This window comes from Agelaius tricolor, unplaced genomic scaffold (genome assembly GCF_023055355.1).
Source record: "Agelaius tricolor isolate 1412-34295 unplaced genomic scaffold, bAgeTri1.0.p SCAF_16, whole genome shotgun sequence".
NCBI lineage: Eukaryota > Metazoa > Chordata > Aves > Passeriformes > Icteridae > Agelaius > Agelaius tricolor.
In genome coordinates this window covers 4731638-4752266 of record NW_027269276.1, presented here as the reverse complement: position 1 = coordinate 4752266, position 20629 = coordinate 4731638, and the positions used below count along the sequence as shown (strand labels likewise).

Genomic DNA, 20629 nt, shown 5'->3' with positions numbered 1-20629 from the left:
TGTTGCAGCAAGAAGGAATGCATCCGAGTGCTTAGAGCCCAAATGAATAAATAAACTGGTTCAAAGCAATGGCAGGAGCACAGAGGGGTGTGGAAGTTGCTGGTATTGAGTGGTTACTGGATTTTAGGGACACTCCAGGTTTTATCTGTAAAGAAACCTAAAACACATGATGCACTATCACTTCATTCTGTCTGAGCAGAACTAACACAGAGCAGTCAACATGAAAATGTCACCTAAGATAACCCAGGACCTGCAAGTACTGAACAGAAAATTATAATGAGTATCCATTCAGACTTTGAGAGTTATTTTTTTAGCTTTTTTCTTTTTTTTTAAAGTCTCAGTTGTTCAAATTAGAAAGTAAAGAAGTGTTACAACTAATTAAAATATAAATTGGCTAGAGAAAATCACCCAAATCATCAGGAAGTAGAGAGAGACCACAACTGGGCATGTGTTATAGAATCCTTTTTGAATCAAATGCTAAATCCTAAAGGGCTGACCTGGCAAAATAACCTTAATAAATAAATAGAGCAGGTGTTGCTGTGGTACCCAGGTATGCTTTACTGGGTTGAACAAGTAGTGGTCAAATGTAGTTTAACTATGCTGGGATGAACAACAGAATTTGTATGGACTTTACATATTGCATACACCCCGAATTAAACAAAATTTCTCTTACCCTGGCACAGTATTCACACTGCAGTCACATCTCTGCATGGAAGTTCCTTCTTCCAAGTCCAACTTGTGGCCCCAGCCTGAAAGCAGGAACCAGGATGGTTCAGTATCACTGAGTCTGTCATACCAAAACCAGAAATTAAGATGTCACTGAGGTATAAAACACAAGTTTCTCTGTCACACCCAACCTACATTTTCTCCAGATGAGCTCATCATACTCAGTTTCCACTATCCTCAGAGAACAGATAATCTGTTTCCTATAAATACAATAAAGAGTGCTTCAAATGACATGACACTTTTTCAATTCATCATTTCGGTGATTCAAAATAAGTGTGAAGGGAAAAGATGCTGAAAGCAACAAGCAGCAGGAGCCCAGGACTGAGGAGCTCAGGAGGCTGAGTCCCCCTTTTTGCTGGATTTTGCTGGATTCTCCCATCTCAGACCTGTCACCTGAACCTTCAGCCTGGGTGCATTTACCTGCCCCCACAGGGTCCTGCAGCCCCATGTGCTGCACAATAAACTGGGTCCTGATCTCATCTCTGCCCTCACTCCCTGCAACTGGAAAAAGAGTGATAAAAAATAATAATAAGCCCAGAATAATTATGTATTGTCTTTGTAGTGAAGGCTATGCCTCTCCTGCCTTGAGCATTGAGAGCTCTCCACTGGGAGAAGTCCCATTTAAAAAAATCTCCCTGGCATAAAAATGAATCGGATCCTGTTACATGAATGGCCTGTGTTTACTATTCTTTTCACTTACCTTCTAGTCGTTCATTTTCTGAGCTGACTTGTGCCTCTTCCTCTGCTGTCAGCAGGAATTGGGTAACAAGAACTTGCTGGAAATTGAGTGGTAAACAAATAAACAAACACAGAAAAGGACCTGCTGACTTGGCAGATGCACTATTACAACCATGATGTAAAACTATCAAACAACAAATGCAACTTCTGAATGTCTCATGACTCACATCACAAACAGAGAGGGGGGAAACTGAAAGAGGATTTTAATCAGTGATAATGAATTTGGAACAACGCTGGATTTTCAGATCATAGGAAAATCAGGAAAAGTCTGGGTTGAATTCTTGGTCTGAATCAAATATTCTTCTTCCTGTAGCCATCAATCCCTACATCCATTATCTGTAAAAAGGCAGCACTTGGACTACCCCAAGAGCAACGATCACTCTACTATAACCAAGAAAATCAGTCAGCATCTTTGCTCTAGGGAAAGGAAAATATTTGGACACTTCAGGAGTACTCATTTCTCCTCCCAAGAGCCCCAAACCTCTAAGTGTGTTACCAGGGCTCCTTGCTTCATCTGTTTCAATTTTGAAGCTCTTGGAAAAGGTAACAGTTCACAACTGCTGCAATGGTCTTGCCCCAGGGAGATGGACAAAGCAGCAGGGCAGAGGCAGACACACCACAAGGAACCTAACGGATGTTTTCTTGGGAAAAAGGGGAGATTAATTAAAGGGGAAAATCTGCTGGTCATTAAGTGTCCTGGAGCAACTATTGTAACACTGAAGCAGTGAGTTTCTGTGTGGCTTTAAGACATCTGCCCTGAGGAAACATTTGCAATTGAAACTGTGTCCTCTTTTTCCCAAGTCTCGGATTCCCATGGGCCAGCAGTTGCCTTGTTAAATGAAATGCTTCTTTAGGGAGACTGGCTGGCCCCAGGGATTGGTAATGCAATATAGAGCCTTTCATCTCTCACCCATGAACCCAAGTCAAACAGAGTTTGGTAAATGGCCAATAACCCCTACCATTCCAGGGCTGTTTGGTGACCTGTGCGAAATGAGGAGGGTCATCTCTGTGTCTGTTTACTAGAAGGCAAGTGTCAACTTCACCATAAAAAAGGACACAGTTACTTCTCATTATCACCCAATTTAACATTCTGAAGACAAGAGAATGAGCCTGGAAAACTCAGCCATCTTCTGACTCAACCATGGCGGTCCCAGTACATCAGGGCTTGAAGAACATTAATGAGGACAGTTGCATTGTAGCAAACCGGGCTGTGCCTCTCCTGCCAACAAGAAATCCAAGTCTGAGCTACTCTCAGCTGCATGTGATTACAGTCCTTCCCAGATCCACAGAGAAATCCACAGGACTCAGCCCAGTTTTTGGGTGCATCGGGCACTAAAGCACAACCATGAAGTTACAGAATGCTGCAGGCTTCCACAAATCTGCATTTATGGTCTTAAATAGGCACAGGCAACTTGCACAGGGACCCAGAATCCAGCACTGAGAGAGTTAATGTGCTGAGAAGCCCTGCACTGAAAGGCTCTGTTCCCTCACCCATGGTGAATATAGTGTTCTGGTTACCAAAATAGATGTATTTGGAAGGGTTGAAGGCCAGAAGCTCACTGCAGTACCCACTCTTGCCCTATGCACTGCTCATTTTAAGGTCAGACCTTTAGCATCAGGAATCTGTTAGAAGAAAGAGGAATCGCTTTAAAAGTTGTTGCCACTCTGGGGATTACCCTGGAAGGTCTGAGAGGGTAAAGGAAAGGGCAGGGGCAGATAAACACTTGGCCACATGAAAAATCAGCTGCCCCTAAATTTCAATACATCTGCATAAACCTTCCAAAACTGCAGCCAGCTTGTTCTTCCTCACAGTGCTCCCAGTCACCAGTCTCATTTTGCAGCCCTTCTCATGCCACAGCAATGCTAACTCTGTCGTTGTCAGCTGAGTTACTGTTTAATCCCTCCTATCTTGATTAATTGCATTAAATTGGTATACCTATGTTAATTAAACAGAAGATGGCAGAGGCAGCTTTTACTTCTTGTTCTTTTGTGTAGATCATTTCCCAGGGCTTCACAGGTTGTGGAAAAATAACAATACAGACACACCACACATCATATTTCAGCACAGCTGATAAAGCTATTTCACTCATACAGTGGTCCATGATTCTTTTTGCATATCACAGCACAGGTTTAATTACCACGCTGCTGCTGCATGGCAGCTCTTCTCGCTTTTCCTTTTTTTTATTTGTATTATTTGCAAGTCATAATCATGTTTTCCTGTCATCCCCGAGCAATGTGCATGCGTGCGTACAGGCAAATGCCAAGCTTGGAAAGGAAATTTGATGCGTGTCCATGAATTAGAGTTTTCAAACTTTGGCTGAAGATTAGTACATGTAAACATAGCTCTGCCCCCTTCATCTTGGATAATTGGTCACAAATGCTACTTGACACTTCTCAAATCAGACACTTTACATACTTCTGAGCATAGCTGAACTTTTTTGGCAGGAATTAATTTGCTTTGCAACTTAGCTGCTCATTCCTGGCCCAATCCCTGCTGCAGTGATTTCAGGGCAATGTTCTGCCCGTGTGAGGAGCACAGAGGCAGGACCGGATCTGTTTGCTAGCGCCGACGAGCCCGGCTTTGTTGAGTCCCTCAGAAAAACAATTACTGCAGCTAATGTTCTGCCCTTTGCCAGCCTTGATTAACACTGGGATTTTTACCTTCAGGCCCCTCTTTCTATTCCAATGACTGAGCAAGTTATAATGCATCAGGGGACATCTCAAAAGAACGGAGAAGGCGATGTAGCATCACCAGAAAATGCAACTTTTGACACACCAAGACCCTCCCACAGCTTTACCAGCTTTATGGGAGATGGTCACAGACACCATCCAAGGAAACTCTCTCACTTTTTTTCCTGCCCCCTCCTGCAAACAGGGCACTCTCCAGCAGAGAAGGGAAATCCATTTCTGGAGTAGTGATGGAGTTTGAAGCAGGCACAGAATTCCGTGCTATTAAAGAGCCCCCTGTTTGCTCTCACAGTTCAGGGTGTTTACTCACCCTGCACCAGCACTGAGAGAGCTGAGCAGACCATATGCTCACTTAGAAGGGCTGCCAGGTCTCAGGGAGCATTGCTGTGCCTATTCTAGCAGGGGTTTGGGGCAAGAACACATTCCATAATGGATTTCACTAGGAATATTGTATTTTATTTGGTGACTTATTTCTGTCCAGTGTCTGGACTAAATGGCAGATTATAAGCATTTCCATGTAGATCTATGAATAACCAGTGGAAAATCTCATTTGCCCTTTATTCAGTGGGATGTTGATAAGCTGCAGCATATTAAAAATATTTGTCAGTTTGTTCTTCTCAGCTATCAAGTGGGGTATGTGCCAGCATGCCCTCATCACATTGGCTGCTTCACCCAGAAAATGGAGAGAAAATGATGAAAAAATGTCAGTTCTAGAAGAGGGTGACCATTTGCATGAGTTATTTTAGGATTATTGCCTTGCTTCTAACTAAAACTTAAATCTGTAAATTAGATTGAGCTCCTACCTGCAGAAGCAAAGGGTGGAACTTTGTGCTGTGCTTCAGGTGTAGAGAGAAGGAAATCCCTGGTGGTGCACTCGTGTTTCCTTGGTTCTCAGGGCTTCCTGCAGCTCAAAGCACTGATGAGGAGTAGCCAAGACAGAAACAGTCCCCACCTCTGGCCTCTGGTGCTTGTGCCATGAGCAAGAGCTGAGCCCAGGGCCAGGGAACCAGCTGCATCAGCCACCTCCCTGAGGGCTTGGTCCCCCTGCTTTCCAATCACAGTCTTGTGATGGTTCATCCCTAGAAAAGAAGGGTAGCTCCTGTTACCAGAAATATGGCAGATTCACTGTGCCCCAGAATTTGCCACGGAATAATTCAAAAAAAGACATGGCATGTTAGTATGTCTTGAGTTTTTCTAGATTCATACTATGAAATAAACAAATTGAGATGTATTTTGCTTCCTTCTGTTGAACTCTGGTGTTTGAATCATTGTGGGAGTGGTGGGTATGATATTTCTAGGTGAACAAGGCAACAATTGGCCAAGAGATACAGCACAGCTCTAAAGTCTGAACTAAGGAGGATGCTTGGTTTCCATTACTATTATCTATCACTATAAATTTAGCTTTCAGGTCCTAGACATTTTAAAATAACATGTCTAGTGTTGGAATAGGAGACTATCAGAAAAAGTGAATTACAGGTTACAGGCTTCCAGGATTTGCAGTAAAAGAACTATTACCGTAATTACACCTGTGGAGTACTCATTTATGTTGTTATTAGGGGAAAGGGATGGGAGAATTAGGATGTGTGGAAAGAAAACATTGCAGAAGGGGAGCTAAATAGTTTAGCTGGGACAAAGAACTGTGATGGCTCCTGGTCATACTTGTGTTTTCAGCACATGAAATCACCATGTGCATGTGGACCTGAAATGTCCAGGAATTTAGGTGAAACCACTATAGATCACCAATATCTGGTACAAATGGAAACAAACCTCAGCTCCTAGATTGGGAGCTGCTGCCTCTTTGTACCATTGAACACCTCCATGGTCTCTGCTGGGTGCAAATGGGGATTGACCAAGCGACTCCATGAGCTCCATTCTTCAGAGACAAAAGTCCTTCCCCATCCTCAAAGAAGATCAAACCCAGATTCTTGAACATTTGAAATTAGACTAGAATAAGGAAAAACAAAATCTTTCTTTTCAGGGGAGAGGTGAATCTCCATTTTGTCTCCTTATTTTGTCAGGGCTGAGTGGCCATTATTGGTCCATAGGCACTTGCTGGTGTAAATCCACTGTGTCACCTCCTGGATATCATTACTTAAAGTCAGCAAACTTGTGCTTCAGTGGCCGAAGATTTGCTTGCTTAATGCCTGGTTTCATCAACAAATTCAGGCTGGCAATGACATCCTACTTGTCTGAGCTAATATACAGCCTTGCACTGGGCTTGTTTCCCTTCCCATTCAAACTCATGGCTCAGTGGTAGTGTCTACCAAAAACCAACATTACAGCTGAAGAGAATCAAGTGATGGATGAGCATGAGGTTTGCATGTAGGTAATTAGAAGTCCGGCTGGGTAGATCACATTATTTAATGTATCATCATTATGTTTGTATTTAAAAAGCATTTAAAATGTATTATTTCTTCTATTACTCCATCTCTTCAGTGCTCTGATGCCAGGGAAGAATCATGCTGTGTTTTTTGGTAGAGATTTGTTTTCTAAAACATGATGGAACCATGTGGATCATTGCTGTAATAAGTAAGTTGTCCCTACTTGAGGAAACTCTTGTGTCAAGAGTAAAATCCTCATTTGGCTGTGCTGCAAGAAGCAGGATGATATTTAATTATGACAGCTGAAACTCATCTCCAAGTGCAGACAATATTGATTTGTTCTAATATAGAAAAGGTGGAATTAAAAAGCTGGTTTATTTAGAAATTTACGTATTCCTAAAAGTGTCTGTTCAGCTCATTTTTAAATTTGATTTCTTATCCCAGGTGAATTACACTGCATTTCTGAATCTCAAGAACTGCCTGTGCCTGATAATAGCTGATCGAAGTACCAGCATAATGTAGTTGTTTTGATTGTAAGATTTTTGTTTGCTGCTTTATTGGACAAAGGTGTTTGCAAAAGAGAGGTGAAGAGCACCAGATATGGAATTACAGCCCACAGTTGGTGCATGAGACTTAATATTAGGATAGGACCACGGTCTATAAAGTCAGTGGCAAATGATACCAAGCTAGCAGGCAAAATCAATGCCTGGTTCTGAAAAAAAAAAACAGCAAGGAGAATCTGTGCCAGCATCCCAGCATGACAAATGAACTTGGGCAAGTTGAAGATAATCATGATTATTTAATATTCCACAGCTTTACAACTTGATACTCTGTGGACAAAAGATCAGAAGTCTGCTGAATCCAAAGTTTTGAATCTTTGGGTCAATATGCTTCTCATGTCTTCAACATTGTTTAATTTAGGAGGAAACAGTTCTGAGCTAAGATAAGATCTCAGACAAAATTGACGTGGACTCACAACATGGCCTAACATAACAATTTAATCTATCCTGTGCTTCCCCTGAAAGAAAGCTTAATAACTATGGTATGATTTCACCTGCTGCTTCTAACATTTGCTCATTCTTTTTTCCTGAGCAAATTTGGATTATCAGATGGCGAGCAGCTTTGTTCATGGTAGACAAACTTGAATTCATTTAGGATTAATAACAATAGGTTCAATCTTGGATTCAATGGCAGTTCTTAATGAATGGAGTCTTTGGAAGATAAATGTTTGTTTGTGTGAAAAGAGAAATAATTAATTCTCCATTTTTCTGGGTATGAGGTGATTATAGTGCATATCACAAAATGTTTTCCCTGTGTTTCCAGCCCTGGGTATAAGAACTGCAGGAATGTTCCCCAAGCCCCAGCATTGCAGATATGAGCCTTTTTGACCTTGTCATTTCAAAATCTGAAGTTTTGCAATGAATTGTTTGTGTGAGAAAAAAAATGTGTCTCTTACTCACAGTACTCTCAGGTCCTCCTGGAGATCTGATGCAGGGCAGCGAGGAGGGAGGGAGGAAGGTCCACGTCGCTGCGATCCATCAGCAGCCGTGGGTCAGCACAGGGTCACTTGGATGAAGGAATCAAGGCTGCATCTGGATTTTGGCCCAATCCTCACCATTGTCTTAAGACATGGGCATCTTCCAAAATTCCTGTGGGAAATCCCACGTTCTTCACTGCTGTCCCTGTCTCTTGGGAAGCAGCCGGAGCCCACCGTGCCCGGCCAGGAGAGGCTGTGCTGCCCAGCACCCGGTACCCACTGACCTCAGGAGGAATTAACAGGCTTCAGCAAACGTACCCTGCAGGCAATTTTACCCTGCAAAAACATCACCCACATTGCTAGAGTTTAGGACAACAAATTAGAGCTTTTAATATGCACTGGCCGCTTTTTTTTTTTTCACCCCCCCATCCCCACACCACCACCATCCCCCCTCCCAGCCCAGTAACATCCAGTTGCTTAATTCCATTTGAAATCACCCGGGTTAGGCACCTAAATAATCTTGTCCTTCATGCCTGTCAACATCTTGAGGCACCTAACCACCTTTAGAGATGTGGTGTGAAAGCTTGTGAACGATGCAATCGAGGAGGGAAACAAAAGACAAGTATCCCTATTTGCTGCCCAAGAATCCACAAAGAATGCTGCTTCAGCTCTGCTCTGATTTCTAATTAGATTATGAGTGATGTAGGACTCTGAAGCCAAGCTGGAGTTTGTGCTAGCACTTTGCATGTATGAATGACAAAGGGACACCACTTTCATATTGATTTAAGCAAGCCAGTGGAAGAATGTTTAAACATCAAGTGCTTGATGTCCCAGTTTGCCAGAGCACCTGGAAATATCAAATTAATTCCAGGTGTTCTGCCATTAAGACGGGCTTGCTGCTTTTACAACCACACATACAAAATGTGGCTCCCAGTTCCACAAATAAAAACGGAATGGTTTCTGCTCCTAATGCCTCGATAACTCCGACATATTGCAAGTTCTGGAAAGAATTTTAATCTACATAGTTTTTTTTTTTAAATGGGGAGGGGAGCGAGGGGGGAAAGATTTTAAATATGCTGCATACAATTTGTGATGGTCATCTCTAAAATGCAGCTCCATTATCCTTTTCCATTTGGAATGAATGAGGCTAATTAATTTCAGGCCATACTTGATGAGGTCAGCACCATACGAAGGGTGCGTGCTAGACATTGCTAATCTCTTTCAGCTGAGAGTGATGAATTAAAGATGAAGCATTCCTTTGCAGGCCTAATTTAGAATGTATATCAAAAACCTACAGCAAATAATACTATACCCTACAACAAAGGAAAACTTGTTCTCTCAGGCTCCCATGTAGGGTTGATTTTAAAGGCATTTTCATTTCGCTTTGGAATTCCAGCTGTGGATGGGTGAAACAGTTCAGAAAATTCAAGCTTTCTCTCTTTCTATTGCTTTTATGGACAAAAGTAGGCAAGGGGGGGCTAAGGGGAGAGAGAAACTGGTCCGTGTTTGATCCTGTATGTCCTGTGATTCTGACTGTACGCTCGGCATTTAGGAAACCAAGTACCTGTGACGTGACACCCCCCAGGGCCACACTCACATCTTGCTGTTGGGGATTTCTAAGTCTGAGGGGAAAGCAGTCAAGGGTCCCTTTGGTACAGCATCATCCCATGTTGGACGTTGCAGGCAGTTCTGCTGGGTCACTCAACAAGGACAGGAGCTTCCAAGCCCTCACAGAGCTGTCATTCTCCCTAGGGATAAACACCTCCCCATGCAAAAAGGTCCCATCACATCTAGAAGTGCAGATAGCAAAACTGAGTGGAACAAATCACTGCGAAAACAACCAGGTCTGGGAGCAGGACAAATGGCTACACAGCTCCCAAACTTGGCTGGAGTCGAGGCTCAGCCAAGCTTTGCCACCTTTCCCTCAAGGCAAAGCCACCCACAAAGCCCATAAGGGTTTCCCCCGAGCGAGGGGCTGCAGGATTTATCCCTGTGGGCAGCAAGAAGCTGAATTGTCATTTTGGTAAAATATGAAATCGTAACCCAGCCTCAGAAGGAGGCTGCAAACAATAGACCAGCGTCCTCCCCAGCACTTCTCTGCTCAATACCTGGCAGTTCCTTGGAATTCTTGACAGGTTGCTGCAGCGAGTGGAAGTTCCCAACTGGTGGCCATAAGCGGCTGCCGTCTTTGTATCCCAGTAGTCCTCATTAGAACAAAGCTGCTTCGAATTAAATCCAATCTACATGCCGAATCAATCTTTCAACCCTTTGATTGCTTCTGAAAATATTTATACTTCTTAATAATGCACATTTTGTCCCAAAGCCTGTGATTAAACCCAGACAAGGTCCGGAGAAGCCTGAAGTATATGTGGAAGGGGTTATTTTGGACAGGAAAAGAAAGATAAAGACACAGGTTTTTCCTATTGTGAAATCATTAGAGTGTATAAATCTAGCAATTGCAGTTGTATAAGCATCAGAGTGGGGTTGTAATAAATACAGATTGGAGTATTATAGTAACCAAATGGAGTTTATGGATTATGTTCACTAGTTCATATTTCTCAGCTACTACAACCTAACTAGCGTCATGCTGCACTCACCTCTGTTAATATTCCCTATTAATATTCTCTTTACGTGTTTGTGGGGGGAAAAAAAAAAGTTAGGATTCAACTGCTGCTCTGTGTAAAACAAATATGTTTAAAGAATCATGCCCTCCAAAGAAAAAAAATAAACACGGGGATGCTGCAAAGCGACCGTGTTCGAAGGGCACAGGCTGTGGCTGGCTGAAATCGCCCTGTTCTGCTGAAAGTTAATAACTTCCATCTGAGTGGGATCTGCTCCTAATGCAGGGCATTTGCTGTGTGAAAATTGGGGTGTAAAAACGAGGAAAATAACTTCTGCTATCCCTTAACCTGGTGGATTTTTAGGGTGGTAAATAATAAGCTTTGGCTGGAGATGAGAAATGCACAAAGGCTTTGAAAGTGGGCTGTGTGGTAAACAGCGTGTTATTCCCTGCTCAAAAAGCAACACGCATCACAGGTGAGACATGAGGAGATGAAGGGAAGGAAACATTCCTTGGCTAAGAAGTAACCCAGACAGGGCCAGATCCTCCAGAGTGGGGATCTGCCGTCGATTAGGAAGGTGCTGGTGGCTGGGGACGCAGATCAGATAAAGGCTCTGTACCTGTCTCCCTCCCTAAACACAAATGACTGCCCTTGTCTCTAAAAAAAGGGAAAAATTGACTTTGGAAAACACACCATGATAAATCTCCTTGGATAAAGTATGCAGTGTCTGGGGAAGAGGGAAAGAAATCCTAGAAACTAAAATATGTAATGCTTATTTAATATCATTATCATCAGCAGCATCAGATGGCAAATGCAGGTAATATTCTTCAGGAGTGGGCTGATAAATGCTTGTGGTAGTTTTGCTTGTGACAGTTTCCCCTTTCATAAAGGAGAGAAAGAAATATTCTCAGCTAAAATATTATTCATTGACTCTTTCATCACATAGTTCATTATATTAAGTTGTTATTTCCTAAATATGTTAGGGGGTGGTAATATTGTTATACATATATCCTGAGTCATGATGGCTGTTTTGCATTAATGTATGATTTGGATGCTCAGTCTTTAAGGTAGAGAGAAGGGGTGTGTTTATCATGACCATAAATAAGGGGAGAGCAGAGATTGTAAAAAACCTCTCATAAACAGGGATGGATCCAAAATCTAATGACACACATGAAAATCCATTTTGGATCAGACCCCCATCAGAACTCTGTATTATATAACCAGCATTTTCTGAGTATCTTCTATTGTTTGACAGCCCTGATTTCACACTGAACTTGGAGTTCATTTCTGAGCAGAGGCTTTTTGTATAGAAACTTTTAATCATATCTCTTTGTGAACACACACATACCATCGAGGATATTGTCTTATTAAAGAGTTTAAGCCTAAAGGTGTATGCCTACTTTTAAAAGAAATTTTCTGATTGCAGATAACTGCTCAATTTGATTTAGTGTCCAATGATAGTGATGGGGTTGATAACTGAGCATTCATCGGTAATTCATCTTGTGCTAGTAGAAATTTACAGCAAAGCAGTGCTTTCCCAACACTGACAAGTCCTATTAATCTTCTTCAGACACATTTCAATAGGTGTCTCCATCTGTGCCCAACATCTAAACACTCTGGCATCACTGGGGACTTGGAGACACCTTCATTTCAGGTTACACTAGTGAAAATGTGATACTAGATTGTACTCTATTTTTAACCTAATTCTCTCTTTTCATTCAATTAGCCTTTCTTGCCTGCATTTTTCTACTCATGTGTAACATCCTTTTCCCAGGAATAGCTTAAAAATGAGATTTAGTTACTTAAAGAGACAGAATCTGCCAGGGCAAGAGCAACCAAGAGCTTAGTACAGAAAAGCAGAAGAACAAAGCTCAGGGACACAGCATGGAGACCGAATTGCCACTCACCAAACATGTCCCGAGCAGCATTCCCACAATATTCCCCTCCTGATGCACCTCTTGCAGGCACCACAGGGTTAGGACAGGTCTGAAACTAGAACTGAGAACAATTGCAGGATGTTTGGGTGTTGAAATCCCAAAGAGCTCTGTTTGTTCGTGCTGCATGGGGATCCCCACCATCCATCCCCACTTCGCTTTACATATACAACTAATGCATGAACAAACACAGAGCAGACAAATTACAGCAATAACATTTATGGGTGGATTATGTTCCAACTTCCTCACTTATTATTAAAAGCGAGTAAATTGCGAAGCACATGGAAGAGGTAGGGTGCAAATGCAGGCGAATTTCCACTCTGAACCAAATGTTGTTTTTTCACTTTCAAAGCTGCGATGAGTTTGCGAGCAGACGCAGCACAGCTTTAAAGCTTACTCATTCAAAAATGTGTGTTTGGGTTCCTCTTTTTTTTTTTTTTTTTTTTTTTCTCTCCCCTCCTAACTCCATTTACGTTTTGCCTTTCAAAGAGGAGCAGATGCACACCATTTGGGTTTGGGTGGCTCCTACTTGCTCTGAACTTTCTTCTGAAAAGAGCAAACCGTGAGCCGTGCGTCTGCTCCGCGCCTCAGAGGCAGTCTCAAACTTTGTTTCTGGCTTTATGAAGTTCTCTCGTGAGTCGTATTATAGATCTAAATGACCTTATTGTAGGTGGCAAGTTTAAATGTGCCATATTAATAACTTGTTATCCAAGACAAATTAAGTCCTTATGTGTCAAAAGCACTCTGTTCTGGATTACCTACAAGACAAGTATTTATTGAATAAACGTTGGATCCAATTTCATTTTAATGTGACTGACTGTATGCTGCAGCCCCTTAGAACGAGATAAAAACACTCAAACCTACAACTGTGTTGCAACATTACACCTAACTTGTCTATTTCTATTATTGTCTTTTTAACATGGGATCTCAAAAGTGTTTGGGGGGGGTTTAAGGATTTATTATTATTATTGTTGTTATTATTTTTTCTGAAGAGCAAGGAGAGAGATAGAAAAAAAGACTGGCATTCAGCCTAAAGAGAAATCATTGAAACAAATTAATCCTATGCCGTTTAAATTGACATGGTAATCCATCATCAGCAAAGGGAAACTCTGAAAGCAATCTAGAATCTGCAGTGTTCTTTCACTGGCCCTCAGGCACAAAGACAGATAGTAAAAGAGGAAGGGGGGAAAAAATCATAAAAGTTAGCAGCACCTTAGCATAGGGAAGGGCTAGAGAAAGCAGCTTTCACTTTTTCCTGTTTTCAAGCAGCCAGCTCAGAAAGCAGCGCCGATTAACCCTCAGTCACTGCCTGCTAAGGTTTGCTTGTGTGTCAGATCATCTTCAGCTGCTGGGATAGGAGTCATTTCAAATAGTGCAGAGCCCCCGTCCTGTATAAACTCCACCATTGAAAACTCTGCCAAACATCAACTTGGGCATTTCTGCTTACAGAGGGCCTTTTATTAGCCTAAACTTGATCATTCCAAATGGACAATAAATTCTATCTGCAGAGCCCTGCAGAAAATAGCTGTACTATCCTTGGGAGTTTAATAGCCAGGATTTTCATAGAGCTAGCATGAAAAAAACTGGGGGGGTTTATTTGGGTTTGGACTCAGGGTATTTTTTTGTCTATCCCTTGCTTTCTCAGTGGGGCTATCCACCATAATTTATGTTTCCCAAGAGATTTTTCAAACTAGTTTTAAATATCTAAAGTGATGAGACTTTGTGCACCTTTAAAATTTTATTAGACTTACGGTCAGAAGAAAACATAAACCTCTTGGGCCTTGAAAGCCCATTGCAATACAGCTATTATCCCTATAATGTCAACAGAGCTACAAAATTCTCTAGAAATAAACCTTTTAAGAACAGCTTTCCCTGCCTCATGTTTTCTTTTAAGGTCAGTGGTGCATCACTTTTTTGGAAAGCGTTTCCCCTCTCTGGCCAGGTTTAGCAATGTGAAATAGAATGTATATTACTAAATGAATAGGTTTAATTTTAGACACTGAAAAAATAAATAGAAGAAGAGAGCCAGGGCAGGAATAATACCTTTCAGTTAGAAACAGACATAGTAGAAAGAAAAAGTCAGAACTTTAGTGCCAGGGGCAAAGGGGTGAAAGGCTGGCTAATATGAACCATATCCAACATCTGCCCTATTTTAATTTAGCAGGGATAAAGTTTCTTCTTTTTTATTATTAAGAAAACTTTATGTGGCAGAGAAACCCATGAGCTATGTTATCAAAACTGTTTTATTGTCACACTGAAAGTTAGAACTATTAAGAATTGGCAGGGCAAAGAGATAAAAACTCCCCTTCTCTCTCCTTTTATACTCTGTGACAAGCCTGGGCTCGGGTCCTGCTGACTGGGATGTCCTTTTCATGTCTTTATGAAGTACTGCACTTGGGGCTCTAATATAAAGGGGAGGTTAATTGTTCAGGATGGGTCCAAATGATTGATTCTCCAGGTTTAAAAAAAAAAAAAAATTAATAAATAAAAAAATCTGAATATTTAAAAGGAAATCCTGTCGCGGTGGTCGCCCTCGGAGGAGAGCGATGGTGGCGCACAACAAGTGTAAAGAAGGGCTGGGCTGGGGACCTGGATGAGAAACAGCCCAACTTGCCAGGCTGGAACATGATCTCATTCCACCTAAAAGTTTTCCACCTCAATAGTGCAAATTCCACTATAAAATAACAAAGTGTACCAAACCACATGTGAGTAGCTGTAGGAGTAAGAGAGCAAATTGGTTTCTGACAAAAGAAGAATGAATACCTTCGGATAATCTAAAGTTAAAATTTGATTGAAAGCATAACATTCCTCTAAGCATCAATATGCTTAGGATCCAAAATATGGTTATTTTATTACCAGTTAATACTTAGATCAAAGCAAAACACTGTAGCTGGAAGGGACATTCTCTCTGGAAATAAAGTTCCATGTAATTATTTCCTATTAAAAACTAAAACTGGTCTTAGATTCAAAAATTTGGGCTTCCTTACATGTGATATAATGCAAGCTTGTCAAGAGAGAGCAGATGTACCATTTTTCACTCTTTGCTGGTATCTCTTTGCTTTAAAGTTTTCGGTTTAGCTTTAACCCTTTGAAGGTGAAAGATTCTCATCCAATTTACCTCAATCAGACCAGGGGGGTTGTTTTGGATTAAATCAACTCATTTCTTATGTTAAAAAATTAGGATTTGATATGAGCTAACATCATTTTAAATAGAGCCTGCAAATGTAAGGAGGTGAAATCTAAAGAAAATGATATGGCGATGGGTAGGCAGCTGAAAGTTAAATATTAAATTGTAAACAAAGGTTTTACTCTTGGGCAAAACAGCTCATCTTAATTCAGTTCGAGACATGGAGTTTAAAATATGCACTCAAAATACTTCCAAGAAAGCTGCAACCTTTCAGAGGAGAGAGATAAGAATGTATTTTAATTATGAGGTTATAAATATGCGATAGATTTATTTTTTTTTTACCAACTCCTAATGTGCTACGTAACATTGTTCAGATGCAGTTATACATTTATCTGTCTGTCTCTATTCCTGTCCAGGGTTTTGCTTTTATTTTATTCTTTCTCTTTTTTTTTTTTTTTCCCTCCTGATAGCTCAATCTCTATTTATGGCATCGTTGAGACAGGCCCTGGGAAAAAAAAAAGAATCTATCCTTCTGTATTTATAAACCACCACAGAATAAATAGGGAATGGTTCCTTTTTACAGCTGAAGGGCTGGTATTATAAGTAGCAATATGAAATATTTAGACACATTATTTCAAGCTTCCCGGCTGCTTGTGATTCTGCTAATTATTTTTGATCTGTCACTCAGAAATAAAAAAATAAATAAATAAAACTTTAAAGAGTTCATTAGGACTGCAAAAAGGAAGAAGAGTCAGATATAAGGCAGCAATTATAATTTGGTTTTAACATGTTTTTTTCATTTTTTGCTGACTCCTCAGCTACATTGTTTAGTAGAAGGATGGCTACAATATACTTCTACATTAAAGCCTGTTAAATAGGGAAGAAGCTGAGACATTCAGCTGGGATATTGTTTGCTAGCTCAATTAGCATCCCAAGAATTTGAAAGTACAATAAATGTATCTGAAGATCATATCTAAACATACTTACCAAAAAGTACCCACCTCTCTCAGCAGTTCACATATTTCTGCCTTCTAACTGGGAGGGAAAAAGAAAAAAAAAAAAAAAAAGGAAAAAAGGCAGTTCGATGTGTAGGTTAAGACTGGCGTGTGGCAAGGTTTGTGTGAGATACAAAGAAATCTGTATTTCACTCAACAATTTCATTGCTTAAACATATAGTTTAGAAGCATCTTTTCCTTAAACATGTGGTTCAATAACATTTTCTTCAAAGGAACAACTCAGTGTGTTAAAAGATTTAAGAACAAAGAATGTGCTGCAAAATGCAAATTCCTCCAGTGTTACACTGTGTATGCAATTATGTATGTAGGCAGATAGATATAATTTGAGAGTTATTAACTTTCAACATCAATGATGTACCCTGAATCAATACAATGTAACTACCTATTAAAATATAAACCAGGTGTGTTCCCAGGCAAATACAGTCTGAGAAGCTTCTCTTGATTTTTTTTTTTTTTTTCTTTAAAGATTACAGCTCTACTGTGGACAAGAAGCTCAAGAGATTGGTGCTGGTCCTAAAGATGGAGATTGGTTTGCTTTTTGCTGATGGTTCCAGAATGTTTCATTTCCTCCACGTTTAGGGAAAAAAAAAAAATAATTTAAAATATTAAACAATATTGAAATGGCGTGAAGGGGATGAATTGCCTCACAAACATCCGTACATTTATACATCTCCGGATGCATAGGAAAGACAAAAGTTCCCTATTTCCATATTTCCTTTGGCTGAAGGGAGGGAATGAAGGGAGCAGAAATCATTTTAAGCTTTGCCCTCCCGGCGGATCGACCCCTCTTGCAAATCCCTTTCTCCTGGCCGCCCTCCCTCGCTCCCCCGAGCACACAGCCCCGCGCAGTTAACCTTGGAGCGGCGCCGGGCAGGGAAGGGTTAATGAAACCCAGCTCTTTACGACCTCCAGGGTCAGACTCTTCCTATCTGCAATCTAAGGAATTAGGTAAGGAGGTTATAAGATTATAGTGAAAGGAGTTATAGGCCCTCGTAGCCTCACACCTGAACATATTGGGCTAATCCACTGGGATTCTTAAAAATCGCTTCAGCTATGGAAAACTGTTAATTAGGCTGGGTCTGTCCCGAGGTTTCCTGTTGCATTAGAGATCCAGCCGAGCTGCCTGCGCTCCATAGGCTCGCCTGAAACGCTCTTAGTGTGCCTAACTTTCTGTCCCTTCTGCACAGCTGAAATCAGCATCAGCCCCTGATTTCGGGGTTAAAAAAAAGCAAAGCTGGGGGAAAATTCAGCCCGGGAGATGAACAAAAGTCAACCCCCTCCGGTCCCTGAGCCCTGGGTGCCCGGCAGGCTATTTGCAGCTGTTTCTAACTTCAGTGTTTGTTTACAGTAGCAAAATTAGCACTTGGAGGAGAAGTGAAAAGCTGTTTTCACATCAGTTTTACTCCTCGGTTCCTAGCTTGAGATGCCTTTCCTCCCTCCCAGCAATCAGCATCATTTAAAGTGCGGTACAAACTTTCTCTCGCTGCTTTGACTTAGTTCTCTGCAGTCGCATCCTATTTTCTGCTGAAGAAAAATACGCGGAGAGAAGGTAGCACGTGAACACGGGCCAAACATCACGGATTCGAGGCAAAAAAATAATAACCATAATCCCGAGCATCCCCCCAGAACGTATTTCAATGTCGCATGGCAGAGCCCTGCCCTAGTCCCAGCTTTCTGCCCTTTGGCACTCAGATATTTGCTTGTCTCCAGCAAAGTTTTCTTTAATCCGCCGAGACACCCCAGGGCTGTACCTGAGCCACGGCTAAATTGCTCCCTACAACCGATAAAATCCTGCAGCAGCAACTCCCCAACTTCAATACTTAAAGCAAGGGCTGGTTTTAGCCATTTTGTCATTTGCAGAAATGCTGAATTTTTTTTTTTTTTTTAATTTTTTTTCTGTGCCACTTGTGGTCACCCTCGAATGGCAGTAATCTGTAGATTACATATTACGAGCCTTGTCATTACGTGGATAAAATGAGGTGGTTAAACGCTAAAATCCATTTTACTCACCACATTTGCTTGTGGGGAGGGAGGGGGGCGGGAAGGAGAGGGGAGGACAAACTTGTAGGAGAAGGATTTAAACCCCTCGGATGGGAGCTGGATGTGCTGTCAGAGCCCTCTCTGCCTGGTGGCTACACGGGCTGGGCACCCCTCAACTTCACCTCCAAGGCAGGCGCCCGATCACTCCAGCCCTTCTCCCTCGCTCCTGAGCCTTTTGTCCCCATTTTCGTGGTATCTCAGCTTTGCTCCACAGAGGCGACTTTTCTCTGCCTCTCCTGGATTTGCTCTGTAGCATTTCTAGGCTCCTACTCTCCAGCTCTCCCCCCGTTTGCCTCTTTCATCTGTGTCCCTGATCCCTCTCCAGCTGATGCGATTCTTTAGAAATGTGGGTCTTATCCCGTCCCTACCTTTGCCGGCTCTGATTAGATATTATTTTTTCATTGGCTCTGCTACAATGGGTTCCTCCCTTTAATCTCTCGGTATATTTTCCCCCTCCCGGTATAACCAAATCCATGAAATTCACAGCCTCTCTCTTTGACACGACTGGTTCGTCTAATCACTCCATATCGATTTCCCTAACTCTTTTCATCCAGCTGAAGACACATTTTAAAACACTCCAAGCCAGAGTGTGCTCTTTGCTTTATACACACTAATAAAATGATTTACCCTTCTCTCTCTGCTCTCCTCACAGGAGAAAATCGTTCAAGTCGCGGCTATTTGTGTGTGATCAGTAAATATTTAGTGTGGCGACATCCTCAGCTCCTCTCCTGATCAATACGCAACCCAACAGGAGGTGGACTATTGTCCGGGTAGTGACTTGCTGAGATCTCCTTTAGATGAATTCTTTGCCCCCCATACCGTCTGTTATGATTTATCCTCGAAGGTGACCAATAAAGAAAAACCGAGTCTTTAAAACCGCCTGTTTCTAACCTGTTTACCGTGCCATTAAAGCACCTAAGCGAGGAATGGCTTATTCATACCCGTCTCCCACATCCCTGGCATGGGCTGACACACGCAGGGCGCTGCTGGAAAACGGGGATCAGAGCGGCCAGAGCGCTGCTCTGCACCCCTGCACCCCTGTTCCCCCTGTTCCCCTGCAGGAAAACCCCGGCCGCTCTCTGCGCTGCGGTGTCACGGCACCGAGAGGGCGATTCCCTGCTCGCACCCACCCTGCAGCACCCTCGGGCACAGCTCAGCCTCAGCCCGTGCCAACGGTGTGCCCAGGGATGGAGGGTGCCCCAGCAACTTCCAGCCCGCCTCCCTCCTCCTCCTCATCGCATCCCGCGGCTCTGCCTGCCCCAGGAGCAGGCTGAGGCAGGGCTGCTGGGGGCTCAGTGCTTGGTCGGTTTGTTTGTTTGTCTGGGGTTTTTTGGTTTGGGGTGGTTGTTTTTTTTGAACGACGTGGAAAAGCTGCAGTGAAGGAAAATAATAATAATAATGATGGAAATGGAGAAGAGCTTTAAAGCCCGTTTCCTGTGGTTAACCATAACGAGAGCTTTCCCAGAGTGATAAAATGGGCAGCAGGAGAAGTTCGCGTGTGTGTGTGCGTGTGCTTTATCCTGATCTGCTCTTTCGCTCCTAGGAAAGCCAATGCCTCCCCTTGCAATCACCCCAGGAGTGCCTGTGCCCGCCGAGATGTCCGAGGCAGCAGTGCCTGCTGCGTGGGTGCCTGTCTGATGCAGGCTGGGTGCCTCCACACAATGGCCACCCAGTGATCTCTGCATCGCCTCTGTGTGCTCACTCACACCATGCCCTGCAGCCCACAGAGGTGCCCAGATATTTATTTTATCCCCGTGCGTGTGCGTTTGCACCTCAGCTCTAGGTCGGAGGCGTTTATCTCTGCAAATGGACATTGCCTGCACAGGCGCTGCATAAATCCAGGGCTGTGTATTACAGATGTGCGACTGTTATTCAAATGTAAAACCAGCTACATCCACCTGTTAACTTTGTTTAGAAACCACTTTCACTAATGGCTTTTCTCTAACTTATTCAGCCCGTTACTCGAGTATAGGAGGCAATGGAGGGGAAAAATCCATATGA

At 42.4% G+C, this 20629-nt stretch overlaps 1 long non-coding RNA gene across 3 annotated transcripts in view; it reads right to left on the bottom strand.

Annotated features, from left to right (window-relative positions):
- Window positions 1-20629, bottom strand: part of LOC139596765 (uncharacterized) — a 41694-nt gene that overhangs the window by 20342 nt on the left and 723 nt on the right. Inside the window, exons 3-9 of one of the 3 annotated variants that reach the window (XR_011681445.1) lie at window positions 16560-16607; window positions 12419-12509; window positions 10059-10307; window positions 7934-8286; window positions 4956-5231; window positions 1427-1502; window positions 674-787 (exon numbers count right to left, since the gene is read on the bottom strand). This is a non-coding gene — a long non-coding RNA (uncharacterized lncRNA). The other 2 variants (XR_011681446.1, XR_011681447.1) reach the window with 2 other exon arrangements.